This window comes from Gymnoscopelus braueri, assembly GCF_963280865.1.
Source record: "Gymnoscopelus braueri genome assembly, chromosome: 13".
Lineage (NCBI taxonomy): Eukaryota > Metazoa > Chordata > Actinopteri > Myctophiformes > Myctophidae > Gymnoscopelus > Gymnoscopelus braueri.
Genome location: NC_137615.1, coordinates 16,452,716 through 16,471,653, shown reverse-complemented (window position 1 = coordinate 16,471,653; position 18,938 = coordinate 16,452,716). Strand labels below are relative to the sequence as shown.

The 18,938-nt window shown below is 41.1% G+C and overlaps 1 protein-coding gene across 2 annotated transcripts in view; it reads left to right on the top strand.

Annotated features, from left to right (window-relative positions):
- Positions 1 to 317: 317 nt before the first annotated feature.
- gcgra (glucagon receptor a) overlaps positions 318 to 18,938 on the top strand; it is a 76,736-nt gene continuing 58,115 nt past the window's right edge. For both annotated transcript variants that reach the window (XM_080446892.1, XM_080446890.1), the window contains exon 1: positions 318 to 516. The gene's annotated coding sequence lies outside the window, so the exon portion shown is untranslated. The remainder of the gene's footprint in view (positions 517 to 18,938) is intronic.

The window sequence follows — 18,938 nt, the reverse complement described above, 5'->3', positions numbered from 1 at the left end:
AGATACGAAAGTAAAAGTCAAGACGCGATCAAATACATTTGATAGTCTTGATTCAAGGCTAACACAGAAGCGCAGTGAGGTGGTAGGAGGTACACACACAGGTATACACACATCACCAGCGGTGATGCGGGGGCTGTAGCCTGTATGCAGCAATTTACCTTTCCTCAATTCAGACAATATTTTAATTCTCCGGTAGAGTACAGACCTCTCGTGACGTCACAGACACACGGGAGCAAGAAGCGCATGTGGGTCTACAACACCAGCCGATAGAGCCGCTCCTCTACAGTGCGTCTCTCTTCACTCTGTTACACACACACAGAGGCAGCGAAGCTTTTTGCACTTTACATTAGAGCTATACGTGAGTTTGGATCAGTTTGTCACTTTCACGTTTCAGTAGTCATACTTTTGAAAGTTGGATTACAGCAGCGCGCAGCTGAAAGGAGAAATGCCTCCCAGAAGATGAGCCGTTGTGAACGTGGGAGACTGGGAAACAAGCGGATCCTCATGCTGTCAGTGGTAGGAGGACTATTTATTTATGTATTTATTTATTTATCGGGGACCAGTTGCTTCTTATGGCATTTATAGCAGTGAATCTCAAACTTTTTCACGTCAAGGAACCTCAAACTGATATGTAATTTGGCCGCGGACCCCCATCTGAACATGTTTTGTGCCAGGGACCCCCAAGAGACAATTTGTGTTAAAGCATTCAAATTTCAAAATCTTCCAAACACTTTCAAGATTTTTCAAAAATGTTCAAAAAGATGAACTTGAAAAAGATGTCTGCTATTTTTGTCTGCTATCTGCTAATTTTGATTGGCCAACATGTAAATGGATAAAGTGGTTAAAATGATTGTGATGCTATATTAACACATTTAGATGGGGACCCTCCGGACCCCACTTTGAGAGCTATCACTCTTGGACATAATGTGTTAGTCACTCACTGCTGCGGAAATCAATGGTTTCAGTAGCCTACAGCAGATGATGTATATACAGCCTACAATTGTTGTTAAAGACATATTATTATCAATTAAAATAATTGTATCAAAATAACTCAAGTTGGATGACACATTATTTACAAAGTAGCTTAACTTACACAGGCTTAACTTTACCCCTATATGCCTATATTACAAAAGATCAAATTAAAGCTAATAATTGATATGCCTATCTGAATGTTTTTTGGCAAAAGAAGACATTTTTTTCCCCCAGCTGAATTTTCAGCCAGCAGCACATGTTTACGCTTCCTCTGTTAACTGAGTTTAAAGGGGAAACTAGTGACTTTAACTTCTTTAGCCTACATCATTAGATTTTAGCTTACATTCATTACATTGTTCAGACTATTAGCCCAGTTAGCCAATAAATGCAGGCTATTAATCCCCCTTTCAAAAACACAACATACTATTGACTGGGCTGGGCTGTAGCCAAGTCAAGACCACCTCATTGAGTCAAAGCCAAAGCAGATCAAGTCCAAACCACACAAGACCAGAAGTGGTCTGACTTGAAACCAAAGATAAAAAACATTGGCGAAACCCCTCAAAACTGATATGACCCTTCTATTCAGAAGTGTTTTTCTCTACTGAGCAAAAGAGTCTGTTATGATAGCTTTGTATAAATGTTTGACATTGCTGGTGCTGATTTCAGGCAGTAGCCTACAGCGAGACCACACACCACACCACACGACACACATTTATTTGAGAACATCAAGATAGAGGTGTGACTGAGTCTTCATACCAATATCTATAAATTCCAGGAATCTCTGTAAGTGTATGTATGTACAGTATGTATGTATATATACAGTATGTATGTAAGTATGTACGTACGTACGTACGTAGGTCGTTCATTCGATTGACATGACTCGTCTTGGTGGATGTACTGCAAGAGTGTGAACTCCACCAGTGCACTGCACGAATGGTACCAAATGCAAAGACAGCTCTTGATCACGTTTCACTAGGCAACAGTAGAGTCTACACACTGTTGTAAACTATACTGGCCAATGTGTTCAACTTCTTATTATTGGCTACAGTATATTAATCTTAAGGGTTATCAGCTGTATGATAGCAAAAAATATAATTGTCAAAAACCTTTGTTTCATTAACAGACAGAGCACTGCCAGAGAAACCAGTGCAACTCTGTCATGCGCTATCACTGAATACATAATCATAAGAATTCTTGGAGGAGTTAATTGTCTGAAAAGTCATTTTCTCCAATTAGATTCACTTGGGATGGAACATTGTACTGTATGTGAGAGTGCACAGTCAGTCCACCCAAGCATGTCATATTCCATTACACTGAGTGCATCTATAATAGGACTCATGGTTACTATTGTCGGGTAAACTCCACACTCCACACTAACTTAGCAAATATATTCGCCACCGTAGCACATATGCTGCAGTCATGTACTGTCAGTGATGCATGTTCCCCGTCGACGCAGCCACATTAGGCCTGTTTATACAGGTGCACACTCGATTAATTTGCGATGCGATACTGTATGTCTTTGAGTTAATTTGCAAACATTAGCAGTCCAGCCTGCACAGATACTCCAATGCATGCAAACCGCACATTAAGGTCGTACATCCGAAAATAGCAGATCTACAAGCTCACAACGCGTCAAGCTGTGATGCGTTGTGAGCTTGTAGAGCTGCTGTTTTCAGTGTGCAACACCCACACACAAATAAGTATTAGCTCAGGCTTTAGTGCCCTTATGATGAACTGTGTAATCTTCTGCAAACACCGCGCTACGGTCAGCAAGGGGAAGGCTTTAATGTATGTTTATGTAAATGTTGTTTTGTTGAATTATAATGAAGGATTATGGGTTGTATTCGTTAATGCATTACATAGGTGTTTTGATTCTCGTAAACATTCACTGTAAAAGCCTAGTGGTTAATTGATTATAATTAAGCCTCAAACTCAGTAAACTTCTCTGTCTTAATTGAGATAATTGAGAGTGTAATAATGGAACCAAATGGCCCTGCAGGTCCATTATGTTGGTCTTGCCATCACGCGTTGTATAATTATCTTTCTCTCTCATTCGCTGTCTCTCTCTATATCATTTGGTGTGTTTGGTGTGTTTATGTCTGACTGTCTGATGTAATAAGATGAGTAACTAGAAAAATGAGCTGCAGGTCTCCGCCAGGTCAGGTAGTAAAAGTCAATCTTAGCCAATCAGGATGAAATATGAAAGATCAGACAGGTCCGTCTTGATGACATGACAATAGAGATTATGTGTACCGGTTTGCGCGATGTTTGGACAAAATATGTAGGAGTAATAGCAAAAACTATATTTTGCATAAATCGGTCTCCTGGTGGTGCTATAACAGGCCAATGTGAAGTTTCACGGCAATCGGACGCTGTGTTCATGACTTGAGGCATTTTGTTCAAAAAGAGCCACTCCTGCAAACTTTGGAAGGCAATCTTAGCCAATTAGGATGGAAAATGAAAAATCAGACAGATCTATCTTGATCACATGACTATAGAGATCATGTGTACCGATTTGCGTGATGTTAGGACAAAATCTATAATATAAAAAAAAATGTTTTGCATAAATCTGCCTCCTGGTGGTGCTATAACAAGCCAATTCTCTGGCCTCCAGGGAGTGTGTGTGCACAGTTTCACGTCGATCCAATTGGTGCCGGAGATTAGCAGTACACAGACGGACGGACACGCTCACTCACGAATGGACGGACAGATGGACGGACGGACAGGGGCGAAAACATAGTCTCGGCCATGCCTTCGGCCTGGCGGAGACAATTACGTGCTGGCTACAACCGTTTCTCATACTGGGTGGTGTAGCCTACCTGAAGATCACAGGAAAAGAGGGAATCTATTCATAGTCTTGTTGTGAACAGAAACCGCCCTGCAAAGAGTACCATGAGATCATGGTTAAATTGCTGAGATCACTTCAGGAAGACCTCTGTCTGCAAGGCAATGCAAGCTTTCTTTGGCTCCACTGCACCTCTGATCTGGAACATGTTGTCAAGTCACTGACTATTTGTTGTCACACACTGACACAAGAGGGAGCCCTGTAGAATATCAAAGAGGTGTGATGCATTCCCATGGGGTCAGTTATGCTGTGAAGGTGCTTATGGTCTGACTGAGTCCAGTTGCACATCAGTTATGAATACATTGTTGATGATGGTCCAGACTGATTATGTAGAGAGCAAACGTATCAGATATTTAACACTGAAAAGATGGAAGCAGTTTGTTTAGTCAAGGCTTAAAACATGAATTTAACCACGCCTGCACATAACTATACATCACTGTCTATCTGGTTCTGTTGGTTTCATGTTTTGAGAGAGGAGGACTGGATGGTTCATATTGTGGGCTTTAACGGTTTCCTGAGAGAGAATGAGAGAGAGAGACAGACAGACAGACAGACAGACAGACAGACAGACAGACAGACAGGCAGACAGACAGACAGACAGACAGACAGACAGACAGACAGACAGACAGACAGACAGACAGACAGACAGACAGACAGACAGACAGACAGACAGACAGACAGACAGACAGACAGACAGACAGACAGACAGACAGACAGACAGACAGACAGACAGACAGACAGACAGACAGACAGTTTCATTCCCAGGCAGATTGATAGATGAGATAGAAAGAAAGCGGTAGAAAGAGAGACTGAAACATGGATGAAAGTAATTCAGACCCTGGGGGAACCCTGGTCAACTAACTACGTATATGGGGCTTAAGTGGTTACGTGTAAAAAATGGACCTGCCAGGTGCGATTAGGTGTGCCATTTTTAGTGGTCATCACATGAACAAAGAGCTGGCCTGTGTGGGTTTCGTGGTCTCAGGTTCAAACGGTCCCGTTCTGATGGACATGGAGGTCTAAGAATAGCCTCCACTACAATAGGCTGTCAGCCCGTATTTCCAGAGAGCGAATGCCAGAGGGCCGATAAGGGCCTGTCCCTGTCTGGACGCGGCTGCTGGGCTCCACTCAGCCATATGTGTGTCTGCCAGTGCCAGCTCAGTAATGCTCACCTCGCACACAAACACGCACAAAGCATACGTTGGCACACATGCATGCAAGCACACAGCCGATACACAGTATGCATACATATACACACACCTACACACAGACCAGACACAGAGGCACACAGACGCACGTACAAATCCAATGTTTATACACACAATTGAATGGGAAGGATCAGAACCAATCCCTTCCTGTTAACGGTAGGAAAGCTTCAGCCATGACTTGATTCGATTGACATTGACTCCCATGTCGTTGCTGGCCTCTGTTTGATAGCTGATTACGTTGCGCGCCCTTCAGGCACGCGCTGCTTTAAACGGATAAGCTGTGAGTTTATTAAATCTTCCCGAGCACACGCAGTGTGCAAGTCGCAAAGGCAACTGTCAGTCTACTTTAATGAAACCTCTTCAAGCAGAGCTCTTCATCTCCTACAGAAAATGTAATTATTTATATATCTGATTTTTATAGGGCCATAAACACATACAGTAGAACACACGTGCTGTCGTGACAGAAACACTGTCTATGCACTATGCACACACAGAATCACATGCATACATACAAATGTCCAGATGTGCATGCAGATAAGAATACACAAGTGTGTGCACTGCAGTTCGTACACAGACACATGTAGACAAATAAACTAAAATAACAAGAAAAAGGTTTAGCTACTTAGTATTCTGTCATGTTTTATTGAAACATACAACAAATAAGGAGATTTTCAAGATAAGATGGAAAGAATGTTGTCGTGTCAATGGGTAGAGCAGTATAGATAGAGACAAAAGACAATTGAAATAAAGTAAATAACTAAGAAATTAATACGTTTCAAATAGTGGGTATGGCAAGCTGGCAACAGTACAACGTGCCTTACTAGGCAAGAAGGGTTGTGCAAGAACATAGTGTCCATAAACAATGCAATAGTACTGCATATACGTACATGCATTGCATACCATTCTGTTTGTTTGCTTATTCCCATAGCTATAGGCTATTCATATACTACTTTACATTATGCATCTATTGGCAGGCAACAGGTCAGGGGTCATCTCCATGCTGGCTTGTGGTGGACATGTTTGTGAAAATTATTTTTTTTGCCATGGACATGCAAATGAGCGGACAATAATATTACCCGAAACACATAAAGAGCTACCCCTGAATGACCATTACAGGTCTGTAACTTTGAGAGTGTACAAATGGAACCAAATGGACCCTATTTTCAAATGGCCAAAATGTTCATATAGGGTTGAAGTGGTTAATGTATGTTTTGTAATAATAATCAAAATCTACAAAGTAACTAGTAAAGTTTTCAAATAATTGTAGTGGAGTAAAAGTATAACATTTGCCTCTGACATGTAGTGGAGTAGAAGTAAAAGTACTGAAAATTCGAGAGAAAAAAATGAAAAAAGTTGAGTAAAAATACCTCAAAATTGTACTTAAGTACAGTACTCGAGTAAATGTACTTAATGTAGTTACTTTACACCAGGGGTTTTCAACCGGTGGACCGGTTAAACTTTATTTTTTATTTTTTACTTTTAACTCTATAAACGCCATTGACTCGAAAACGCGTCAATTGCTACTTAATCCACCCACGCCATCGACGCGTTTGACGCGTTGGATGCGCGTTCATTGTTTAATCTCTGATTGCGCTATGCTGCTTAATATTCAATGTTATTTTCGAGTTCCACTTACTTCACCCACATCTGCATCCGGTTTCATGACCTGGGTTCCGTTTCCGGTTTTTGATTCTTTTTCCCCGGTCATTTTCGTCCATAATAGGTAAACAAACGTTTTTTCACAGGGCATAACAAACGAACGGACAGGTTCTCTTCTATAATCTATGGTCTGGGTGACGATCAGTCATCGCCGTCGTGTATCACATCGTAATTTTGGCCAATCGGACAATATGAGCCCACGTCACATCCGTTTTGATGCATTTCACTGTCTAATCTCTCAAGAAGGCTGCCAGTGACCCAAGGAGCTGATCAAGCTGTCATGTGCTGCTCTCTAGTGGCGGATTTGTGCTGCGTCTTTAAAAAACAGTCTGATAAATTATTTTCATGAACATTTTCAAAATATAAAAATAAAAAAACACGAAAATTGCTGGCAATGGGGGAGTACTTTATGAAAATACTCTGGCAGTCTTAATAACTTACAGGAGGTCTTACTGTATGGTGTGTGTGTGATATGAAATGTGAGCTTACCATAATCACAGTAATCCTTAATCATATTCCATCATATTCAAACAAAATCACTGTATTTGATTAGATATTATATTGATATTATAGCTATTTTCTCCAGCTCCCTGTGGTGCATGAACCCCCCCACCACTATTGTGTGGGGTGGGTCTATGATGGACCCAACACGCACAATAGTGGTGGTCCCCAGGTTGCTCTTAGTCAGGATGGTGGTCCCTGGGTCAAAATCAGTTGAAAACCCCTGCCTTACACCACTAGATCCAGGCAGTGTTGTGATGATGCCTGTTCTGCTCTCTGGGACAAAATGGCAAAATGAATTAAGAGGTGCAGCATTTAATCTAAGTGATCGATTTAATCTATTATAAAACAATAATAGATTTTTATAAGATTATTGATTTTCCAAAATAGCAGATCTACAAGCGCACAATATGTCGCCATGTGATGCATTGTGACCTTGTAGATAAGCTATTTACGCAATTTTTACCATTATATTTACCATTTACCATTTTACTGTATAAGTGGTTACGATCAATGAATTTAGTCGATTGTAAAAAAGATTGATAAAAAATATTTTGCCATTGATTTGTGAACACATATTAAAAAATATACAGGGCTATTCAACTAGATTAGGCAGGGGGCCACAATTGTAAAATGACTTGAAGTCAGGGGCCACAAGACCGTGACAACAAAACCGTTTAACTGCTTGTTGTGTGCTATAGGTGCGATTGGACACAATAATGGACACATTATGTCCATTATGGTAACTTATTAGGGCCTGCTTCATACTGCATCCATGCATTTTGATGTTTGAGAGGAATATTTCTGTGTCAGTCCTTTATAGTGCACAGGCTTAGATTTTGATATTAAGAAAATAGGAAGTAGATATTTCAGTATGTTCTGTGCACGGGTCCCTGGCATGGAAGCATCTTTGTAAAAAGATTATTGGGGACCATGGAGGTGAAGTGTTTACATGTTCGTATGAATGAAAGGATTTTTCATTTTGTTTGTTTTGAGCACCCGGGTGATAAGAGTACAAGGTCTTATGATGTATTTGAAGTGGATGAAGATGGCAAAGATGGAAGATGGACAATGCATAATGGATGCATAAGGAGAATAAATTCTTTGGTTTAGTTAACAACATCCACTCAAAACTCAGAAATAGTTACAAAATGGATGGAATCAGAATCAGAATCAGAATCAGTTTTATTGTCACATCACAGGTTTACAAGGTAAAAAAGTGGGTGAAATTCTTTTTTGTACATCGTTCCCATCGCAACGTTAGTTTCCATAGAAAGAAGAGGGGGGGGGGGGAGAAGAAGAGGGTGGGGGGCAGGTGGGAAGGAGATCAAAAACAAGAGAGCAACAGAAGGCCAGACAAGTTATCTACATATTTACAAATTACCTGAGATAATAAAAAAACTAAAAAACTAAACTAAGGTGCCTGAGCATAGCAGCAATGTATTGTATACTGTGCATGTTATACTTATACTGTGCATGATAGACAAAGGACGTTAAGGTGCTTAGAGGAAAAGGAGCACAATAAAAAGACCCAAAAAAAGTCAGTGCGTTATACAAGGGATTAAGGTGCAAAAGGTCAGTGCGTGTCCACCTAGAGTGGACTGACCCTAGTATAATCCGCATGTAGCTCCATGAGGGAGTGCAACAAAAAGTCATTTGTACCTGGTGTAGTCCACAGGTGTGTCCGAGGGGGGGCTAAAGTCCAAGTAATTGTCCTGGTATAATCCACAGGTGTGTTCAGGAAGAGCCAGAAAAGTCTGCGCCGCCTGCTGTCAGGCTGCTGAACTCCATGGTTTGTGATGGATGAACTGCACTCCAAATCCCTGTTGTGGTTTGTAGTGACATGGTGAAAATAATAATAATAATTGCCGAACTACTTGAAAGCTACATTGAAAGTAGTTCGAGGCATGGACGTAGACAACATTTCCGGCTGTTTTGTTTCTTTGTACCATGAAAAGGTCTTTATACTTTTTTTTTTTTTTTTTTAAGATATTTCTGGGGCTTTTTCTGCCTTTATTTAAGAGGACAGTAGGCTGACAGGAAATAGGGAGAGAGATGGGTGACACACAGCAAACACTGTCGGGATCGGGAGTCGAACCCCCAACACACTGTAAGACTGGATCACCAGTCTATGTGGTATGTGCCTGGACCGGGAGGCTAGCAGGCACCCCGATACTTCTACTTTTGATACTTAAAACATCACCCACCGCCAAGGTAGAATGACGTCACATCCACATACTTCTTCTCTGAGTGACGATGGATCATCCCAAAGCTTTGTTAGGGTGCCCCTTGTGGAATGTGAAATATTGATAATAGAACGACTTTATGCATCTTGGTGGGCAAGTGGAGTATTTAATAGAACGACTGTATGCGTCCATGGCAGGAAATGAGTTAATACATATTTTAACACCAGATGCTTAAGTACATATGAAGTGAGCTACTTTAACAATTTGACCAAAGTGATTTTCTTATGGGTGACTTACATTTACCCGCATTTGGGTTCCTGTAGCAGTGTCTTGACTGCAAATGCACTACTACTGTGTTCATTTTGGACCCTGAGTGAGTCACTAATATTCCTCCGTCCTAAATAGCCTACATTTTATTCTTATCTGTTAATGGTTGATTAACCATTTACAAGCTTCAGTTAATGGTTAAGAAAAACATTCAAAATGGTCATCCTGTACAACCAACCATATAATACAAAATATTGACATTTAATTTAACATTGGAACAGGGCCGCCAGTTGAATATCACTGCTGTACAATATATCCCAGAAATTACTTTTCTTATTAATATTTGATGAACCAATCGCTATGAAGATAACCGATAGTTGCAGCCCAAAAAAAATTCTATTTGGCATCTACCTCCTGTGTCAAACTAAACGCTTCCTATGCTGAGGAGGGCTGAAAAGCGAGCAGCCTGAATGTAGCCTGGCTGCCATTCGGAGCAATTTGAAACCTATGGTAAAAACAAACCAAAACATTTATCAGTTGCTGAAGCTGTATATTGGACAGCTGTTAGTGAATTTGCATTTTCATTCAAGTTTGTTTTTGATCATGCCATCAGGTATGTAGAAATTGAAGCGAGTTTACATACATTCACAACATGCTACTGGAGGTAGCCTCATTACGCCATTATCTTAATGGACAGTGTGGCTGTAGTTCCTTTGAAGCAGACGAGGCTTAGAACTTCTGGAAGTAGATGTCTGACATTCTATAACTAACAAGCTTGTTAGCTAGAAAATCTGTTATTTTCGCCAAGCAACACCGTTGTAATACGGATTATAAATGAGGATTTATTCCACTGCTGAATCTCTGGGGCAAAGAACCAATGAGCCTTGAATCCCACAGGGGAGATAATCAGATTGTACTGTACTGTACTGTATAGTAGAGTGTGCGTGCGTGCGTGCTTTCATGTGTGCGTGCGCGCGCGTGTGTATGCATGTGCATGCATGCTTGTGTGTGTTTTGCATCTGAATCAGAGAACATGGCCCGGTATTCTGAAGTACCACTGGTCTGACGGTACGCATTATAACTAAGCCTAACTCTAACCCTAACCTACTGTAACATTATTCGGACTATTGGGACTTCAGAATAATAAGGCCGTCAGATCTATGATCAGCCCCCCAGAACATCAACTTCCCAAAGGAGCGCTCTTATTATATTGCGGAAACAAAATGTGCAGTTCTTTGGAGAGAAACGTTGAAGAGAAATTATCCTCCATTGCATTTCCGTGTTCTTGTTAAGGGTTTTGCCGTTGGGTAACAGCCTCTAAAGTAGTGATGAGCGGGTCGACCCGTAACCCGCGGGACCCGCGGGTCAACCCGCGGCGCGGGTAGGTCGAGTCAGGATTTCAGAGAAAATTATGCGGGCTGAGGGTGAGCGGGTCAGCCGCTCTCCACGAAAAAAAAAAAAAAAACCCCTATTTTGACCAACATGCTTGTTTATTCAGCCCATGACAATGTTGTGCTACTGTAGACATTTAAAGGGACTTTGGGTACTTAAAAGAGCGCTATATAATATATATATATATTCCCACCGCGGGTCGCGGGGCGGGTTGAGCCATAGATTTATATATGGGTTCGCGGGGCGGGTTGAGGCGGGTCGCGTTCCGTCGCGGGTTGGGGCGGGGCGGGTCATGAAAAAACCCGACCCGCACATCACTACTCTAAAGTGATGTAATTCTGGAACACGTCCTTCCTGTGTTAAGATAATCACTTAAAGCCCCAAAACGAAAGCTACTACACTCACTAGGGACAGAGATAATCAGGGCTTAACTTCATTGACTGGGGTCCCCCAGGGCTCTATACTTGGCCCCATCCTTTTTTTCCTGAGGCCGTTTCTACAAATGCCTTCTAAATCAGTAGTTCTCACACTTTCAAGTTCTTTTTTTTTTTTTACAAGCTTCGTGACGCGCTGCAAGCTTCTACATCTGCTATTTTTGCACAAAAAAAATTACACACACACACACACACACACACACACGCACAGAGTTGTTATTATTGTTGTCCTCATGGTGTTAATGCGTAGAAAATATGTGTTCTTTGCTGTTCTATTCTATGCCATTTTCTATCCAACTCTGCAATTTTCAGTTTCATATTTGAATACCAAATCAGCTCTCTTGCATAAGATCAACTATACTGAGAGAGAAGGAGAGCACTCAGCCAATACAGTAATTCCTTCAACCTCAAATGTTCATATTTATATTTATGGGTCTTTCTTTCCTCTTAACTTCTAAGAAATCCTAACTGAGGGAACTGAACAAGCAGGAAGGGATTTATAGCATTCTTGACTCTGCCTATTAGATTTCATTGGTGCTAAAGGCATAGTAGATTGACTGAGATACTGTAGCTCCATTCTAAAAGGGTCATCATGACTAGAATAACCTAGCAGTGGTTCCCAAACCTTTTAGCTGAAGACCCAAAAGAGAAAATAGACGGGACGGTCAGGACCCAAACTAGTGAAAATAGCGGATCTACAAGTTCGCAACGCGTCGCTTTGCGGCGCGTTGTGAGCTTGTAGATCTTCTATTTTCACTACTTCTTAAATGTTTTTTTCTTTTTTCGAGAAATTTGATTTCACGGCGCGTTGTGAGCTTGTAGATCTTCGATTTTCACTAGTATTTATTTTTATTTTTATATAAATTAGATTTTCAAATTTTTTTTACAAAAAAAAAAAAAAAAAAAAGTATATGTATTTCTTTTTTTTGTAGCAGGAAAGGAAAAAAAGGGGATACTTACTCGCGACCCATAACAATTCGTCCGCGACCCACAAATGGGTCCCGACCCACTGTTTGGGAACCTCTGACCCCATTGCACTACTTCAGGATGAATTACACCATCAGTCTCAGGGTGGCTTATATGATTACTTGCTAAGGAACCGGCCTACACAGACCAATATACCGTAACTTGATTGGAGTTAATTGGAATAATACTCTTGACCCATATGCACTGTATTGTACTGTGCTGTACTGTATTGTACTGTACTGTACTGCAAGGGTTCCCAAACCTTTCAGGCCGCGACCCCCCAAAATAATTTGAACTGGGGACCCCCCCCACCACGCTCTCCCCCACCCTGACAAGCTCTTCGAATTGTAGGCTTTACATTTGATTTGACTCGGTTCCACAGATAAATATTGTGGAAAATAGCCGAACTACAAGCTCACAATGCCTCGCACTGTGAGGCGTTGTGAGCTTGAAAATCGGCTATTTTCACAATGTTTGCCTCTTTCTTACGTTATATTTGACAATTTGGCCAATTTGTTATTAAAAAAGGTCTAAAAAGTCATTAAATTGCAACTTAAGAAATGTGCAGATACCCTGTATATACTTATACTGCATGTTGGTTTACTGTTGAGTCTTGAGTGACAAAACAATGTTGCACATTAAGCTAACCTGGGGACCGCCCCAAAATAATTTGGGGACCACCCTGGGGGTCCCGACCCCAAGTTTTGAAATCACTGCTGTACTGTACTGTACTGTTATAACTCAGACTCTCCAATCCAGTGAACACTGTGGTACATCTGTGTAAGATGAGAGGTGGAACTGGGGATGGAAATACAAAAAGGTGGAGATCAAAAAAGAATCGATAACTATAACAGCCACAAAACCACCGGGGCAGATTGAAAAGACAGATGAACACAGCAAGATTTAGCTTTTCCCCGGAGCGCTTTGTAAACCCTAGAGGAGATAGAGGTTTTGAGCCATTGCGTAGATTCTTCAGATCTACGGAATGTTGGTACCAGTGACTCACATGTTTTTCTCAAGTAAAAGTATCAATACTGAAATGTAGATATACTCTGTTACAAGAAGAAGTCCCGCATTCAAAATGTACTTTACTACAGTAAAAGTAGAAAAGTATCGGCATCAAAATAAAATATACTTAAAGTACCCAAAGTAAAAGTACTCATTGTGCAGAATGTAAATGTATTTTGTATATATATATATTTTTTTCTAAATAGCCGACCCTACAAGCTTACAATGCGACTCACATTGTGAGCTTGTGGATCTATTTTGATCTATTTTCAAATGGCCAAAATATATATACAACTTAAGTGGTTAGTGTGTTTTGCAATAATAATCAAAATCTACAAAAGTAACTAAATTAGTAACTAAAGTTTTCAAATAATTGTAGTGGAGTTAAAAGTACTATATTTGTCTCTGAGATGAAGCGGAGTAGAAGTAAAAGTATAGAAAATAGTAAATACTCCAGTAAAGTAAAAGTACCTCAAAATTGTACTTAAGTACAGTACTTGAGTACATGTACCTAGTTACTTTCCACCACTGGCGCTTTGTAAACCGTAGAGGAGATAAAGGTATTGAGCATTGCATGTTTTTTTTTCTTCAGATCTACGGTATGTTGGTGCGGCACTCAAAATACTCCCTCCTCTCTTACTGTGTGTGTGTGGGGTCGAAGGACAAGTGGAGTTCCTCTTTGCTTCCCAACAAAACCTATTATCACAGTACAGAGCACAAACAACAGCCACTCTATAAGCAACTGCTCAGCTGGAAATTGTCGTAACCATTCCTTTGCCACCACAAGCTTTAGGTCGCATTGCGGTGATTGTGCCAAAGGGGTAACTTTTATACATAGCTTAAGACAAATGATGTGTCCAGTTAGAGCTGTTGCCTTGTTCACCTTTCAATGAAGGCTCATGTTTTCCTTACTTTGTCAACTTTACAGTAGAATTAGAAGAAGTGAGTGAGTGTACACAACGAATAGGAGATGAGTTGTATTCTGACCAAAAAGAGAGAGATTTCACTACTTTATGTAAGCTCCTTAAAGGAATAGTTCACCCAAAAAATTACTTATTTTCTATCAGTTACGTACAGCATGAAGCCTTGAACTCATTTTTGTCGAATTCCTAAGCCAATAATTTGATGACCGGGTCATCGGTCAATAGGAGACTCAGTAGACTCCACCGGTTATCAAATTATTGGCTTAGGAATGCAACAAGAACTAAAAAGATCTCCATGAATTCAAGGCTTCATGGGGTGTGTAATTTATAAAAAATAAGTCATTTTTGGGGTGAACTACTCCTTTAACCTTAAGTCAATACATGTAATACAAAATGCACCTCGAAGCTGTATACACAAACACTCAACATGCTCACAAAGCTATGAGAAAATGGCTTGCAGGTCTATTTACTGTGCTAACAGTTATGAAAGTGTATCCATAATGGCATGAAACTACAAGATATTGCATCTCTCTTTTTTCTAGCATTTGTCATTTTTACATATCTAGGCAAAACTGGGAAATCATGGGAATAATGTGAAATTGCAAATGTATTTGCGAACGCGGAAGGAGGCGCGGCGAAGCCGCGCCTGCGACCAAGTGGAGCTTACTATGTCACCGTGCTTGGGTTGTGTGTGTGTGTCTCCGTGTGTGTCTCCGTCTGTGTTCACGCTCTCATTGGCTCGCGCCCCCATGTGACTCGAAACTCCGTGCTGAAATGCCAGCAGCTGCACTGCCTGTATACAGCCTCCAGAGTGCGGCAGAGTGCACTACTACAGTGTGGTTGAAATATAGCAGCCACAGTCAATCTGCGTTCGCTTCCAGCGTTCGCACGTCTTACTTGTAATTATACATGAATCTGGCTAAAGTGTGTGTGTGTGTGTGTGTGTGTGTGTGTGTGTGTGTGTGTGTGTGTGTGTGTGTGTGTGTGTGTGTGTGTGTGTGTGTGTGTGTGTGTGTGTGTGTGTGCGCGCGCTCACTTGTTCTTGTGTGCACGTTAGTTCGTTCGTCAGTGGTGCTCAAACTTTTTCATGTCAAGGACCCCCTAAATTATATGTAATCGGCATCCCCATCTCAAAATATTTTGTTCTAGGAACCCCCAGAAGCTCTTTCTTTAAAATATTTCTTTAAGATATATATATTTAAAGATTTGCACACATTTTTAAGATTTTTCAATAAATAGCAGAACTACAAGTGATGCACTTTGAGCTTGTATATCTGCTATTTGTTAATAGCCAAATATAAAATAATGGTTAAAGTGGTTACACAAATGCTTTCCCGGTTTTAATGGGTTATTTATTTTCAACTTGATGATCAGCTGTCATGTTGTCACATGATCAACAATCAGACAGAACTTTGTGCGTTTGCCTCAGTATCCTTCATCCTTTTCTATCCAGTTTTCCATGATGTAAATTTTACCAGGAGTTGAAAAACAACATGCCAGCCTGCGTCACCAACTGGAGTGCTGAGGTCAGTGTGTTTAGGACCTGTGTGTGTGTGTGTGTGTGTGGGGGGGGGGGGGGGTGGACATGGACATGGACATGGACCCTCAGGTGCTGTGTACACAGCGGGGGACATTGACCTCTATCCACACACACAACACAGTGTGTGGAGGTTACACATACATGTATATACACATACACACATACATCTACACCTACACACAAACATGTATATACACATACACACATACATCTACACACAAACACACACTAGAGACAGACTGTTGTATTGGCCGATATATCGGCCATTATTTGACGTTTTTTCTTCACTTTCAACCTGGCCTTCCTACTTTGGGCATGGCATTAGCCCAAAGATTTCAAACGTTTTCAAAAGTGTCCCCATAATTTTATACAATGACAAAAAAAAAAGATTTTCAAATTGATCCATTTTTTTTTGGGACCAAATACTGGTCAAAATATTGGTTATTGGTGGTCTAGGACCCAAATATCTGGCATTGGTCCGCCTCTAAAGGTAGGTCTCCACCGCGCCGACGTCGGTGGCGGTAAAGTGTTGTAAAGCGTCTGTTGCCGAAAGTCTGCTGTTGAGCGGGCACTGGTTAGTGGGTACACTGACGCGTCGGGTCGCAAGTTGTAGGGAAGCTTCGCTCGGTCAGCTTTCGACCGCCAGATAGCAGCGGGCTTGTTGTTGAAAAAGACATCAAGCCATATAGGCTGTTTATAGCACCATAGCAGCCGTCTGTCGGTGTCGGCTCTCAGGTGCATTCAGCAACCTTTTTTCACACCGTCCAACCGACTGATCTCCCGACTTCATTCAACTGCCAGTCTGTAGTAATCACATAAAAACGGGAGGGGTGACCATAACACATACACCACTTGCTGATGTCAACGCTGATACGATCTGAGTTACTCTGACAGGCCAGCACCATCCATCCATAAGTTGTAGTGTTGATTTCAGCGGTTTGCTTGATCTCTCAAGCACAAAAGAAGTTTTGATCAGCATTGGAAAAAGGAAATATATTCCAATTCAGCAGTCTTGCTCTTTAATCTCAAGGCCGGCGGTTAGCTGATTCAACCTCATGAATAGAAAGCGGAAATCTCTTCATATTTGATCACTCCATTACCCCAAGCCAGTGTTTTGTACTAGCTTACTGAGGGAAATACTGCATCACACCCTTTTTCCTATTATACTATATACTATAATGCTACCACAGTCTGTGGCGTGGCTTCTGTTGCAAGAAACTTGTGGCATATACCAGTGGTTCTCAACCTGTGGGTCGGGTCCCCACATGATTTTGTGGCGGTCCCCTGACGACAGTGAAGTGACAGTTTAAGAACTTATTAAACCTTTTTAATACCTCAAAAAGAAAGAAGAAAAATACCATTACTGCATCAAAAGTCATCAACAAACTATACTATAAAAACTGGTCAAACATTGGCGAAATTGTAATACAGAGGCAAAGATTTTGAAAATAGCAGATTTACAAGCTCACAACGTAGATCTACTATTTTCACAATATTTATCTGTGGAAGCGAAAAATGTATGCCTGAACTCCTACGTTGCAAGTGCTTATCAGGGTGAGGGGTCCCCAGTTCAAATATGATTATTATTATTATTATATCGGGGGGTCACGGTCTGAAAAGGTTGAAAACCACTGGCATATGCAGTACTGTCTGTACTATATGTTCCAACACTCACTACCGTTACTCACATGTCTTGATGCACGAGCATAGATGGCCATGAGTCATCTATGCTCAGAAAACTGCATTCTTGGATTTTCGTCAGATGCTTGGAGCCTTGAGCAACTTCACAAACACAGTAAAAGCTTTGATGCATCAAATATGGGCTTTCAATAATCCAGCTCAAGTCCTCAAGGTTATCGAAACCAAATAGTATTTCTTAGGTCATTTTGATCTTTTTGCTTCACTTAACACTGAGAATAAAATAACCGGCACACCAACTGCACACTAGGAACAATTTTATTTAAGCAACGTTTCGGTCACACAGACCTTCTTCTTGCCTAAAATTCTTAAACGTTGCTTAAATACAATTGTTCCTATTGTGCAAGTGCAGACGGTGTGCGGGTCATTTTATTTTATTCTCTACGTTTGATCCCTGCCTACGCACCCGCGTCTCTGAGATTGGAGGTAATTTAAGCAAAGTAATACATCGTCTCTTATCTCCATATTTTAGCATTTTAAAACATAACCCCCCCCGTAAATTAATGCCCTACTTTATCTGCCCTACTTAATCAAACTACTGTGTCACAAAAGTAGCAAAAATAGCCAATCTGCAAGCTCAAAACACGTCACAATTCTTTACTTAAATCATGAAAAGTAACAGTTTGGGACATATGAGGTTTCCACCCGACAGCAACAAATACTGAAAAATGGGAAAAGTGGTACATAAAAATACCCATTTGAGGCTTCTGGTGTTCGATAAGGAGAGTCTGGGGATTTTTGCCAAGTGCTCATTCAGTACCATGATGATTGGTACCATAATTCATATTGGAGAGGAAGATGACTTACCACCAGCACATTGGCCTTTTATTGAATGCTGTCAAACCTCTGAGGATTTAGGATAGGATGAAGAGCTCTCATTTCCCGTTCTCGACACCTCCGCTTCGTACCCGAGTAACAACAGGCTGAATGTGCCTACCTGTTTCTGAATAGTTACTGTTGCGTTTGCAGGCTATGTTTGCTGGTTGGCGGGCTAGCGCTCAGACATCAGAATACCAGTCAAAGTATTAGGATCAGATGGATAGACGTTTAACAGTTGGCAGGAGGGCATTTTCTACAGTTACTCCTCATCTTTTTTCTAAGATCGTTGGTCTCAAACTGGGGTCCGGGGAATCCCAGAGGTCCTTGAGGTGGTCCCCAGCAAAATGAGTAACAGTTTAAACACTTGAGGCCTATTTTATTTTTGGCTATTCGAAAATAGCAGATCGACTTGTAGACTTGTAGATCTGCTTTTTTTTTTTTTTTCATAAAAGACACCCCCCCCCCCCAATTCCACATGCCTTTTGTGAGCTTCCAGTCCGCCAGGCCAGGCTCTCATCCC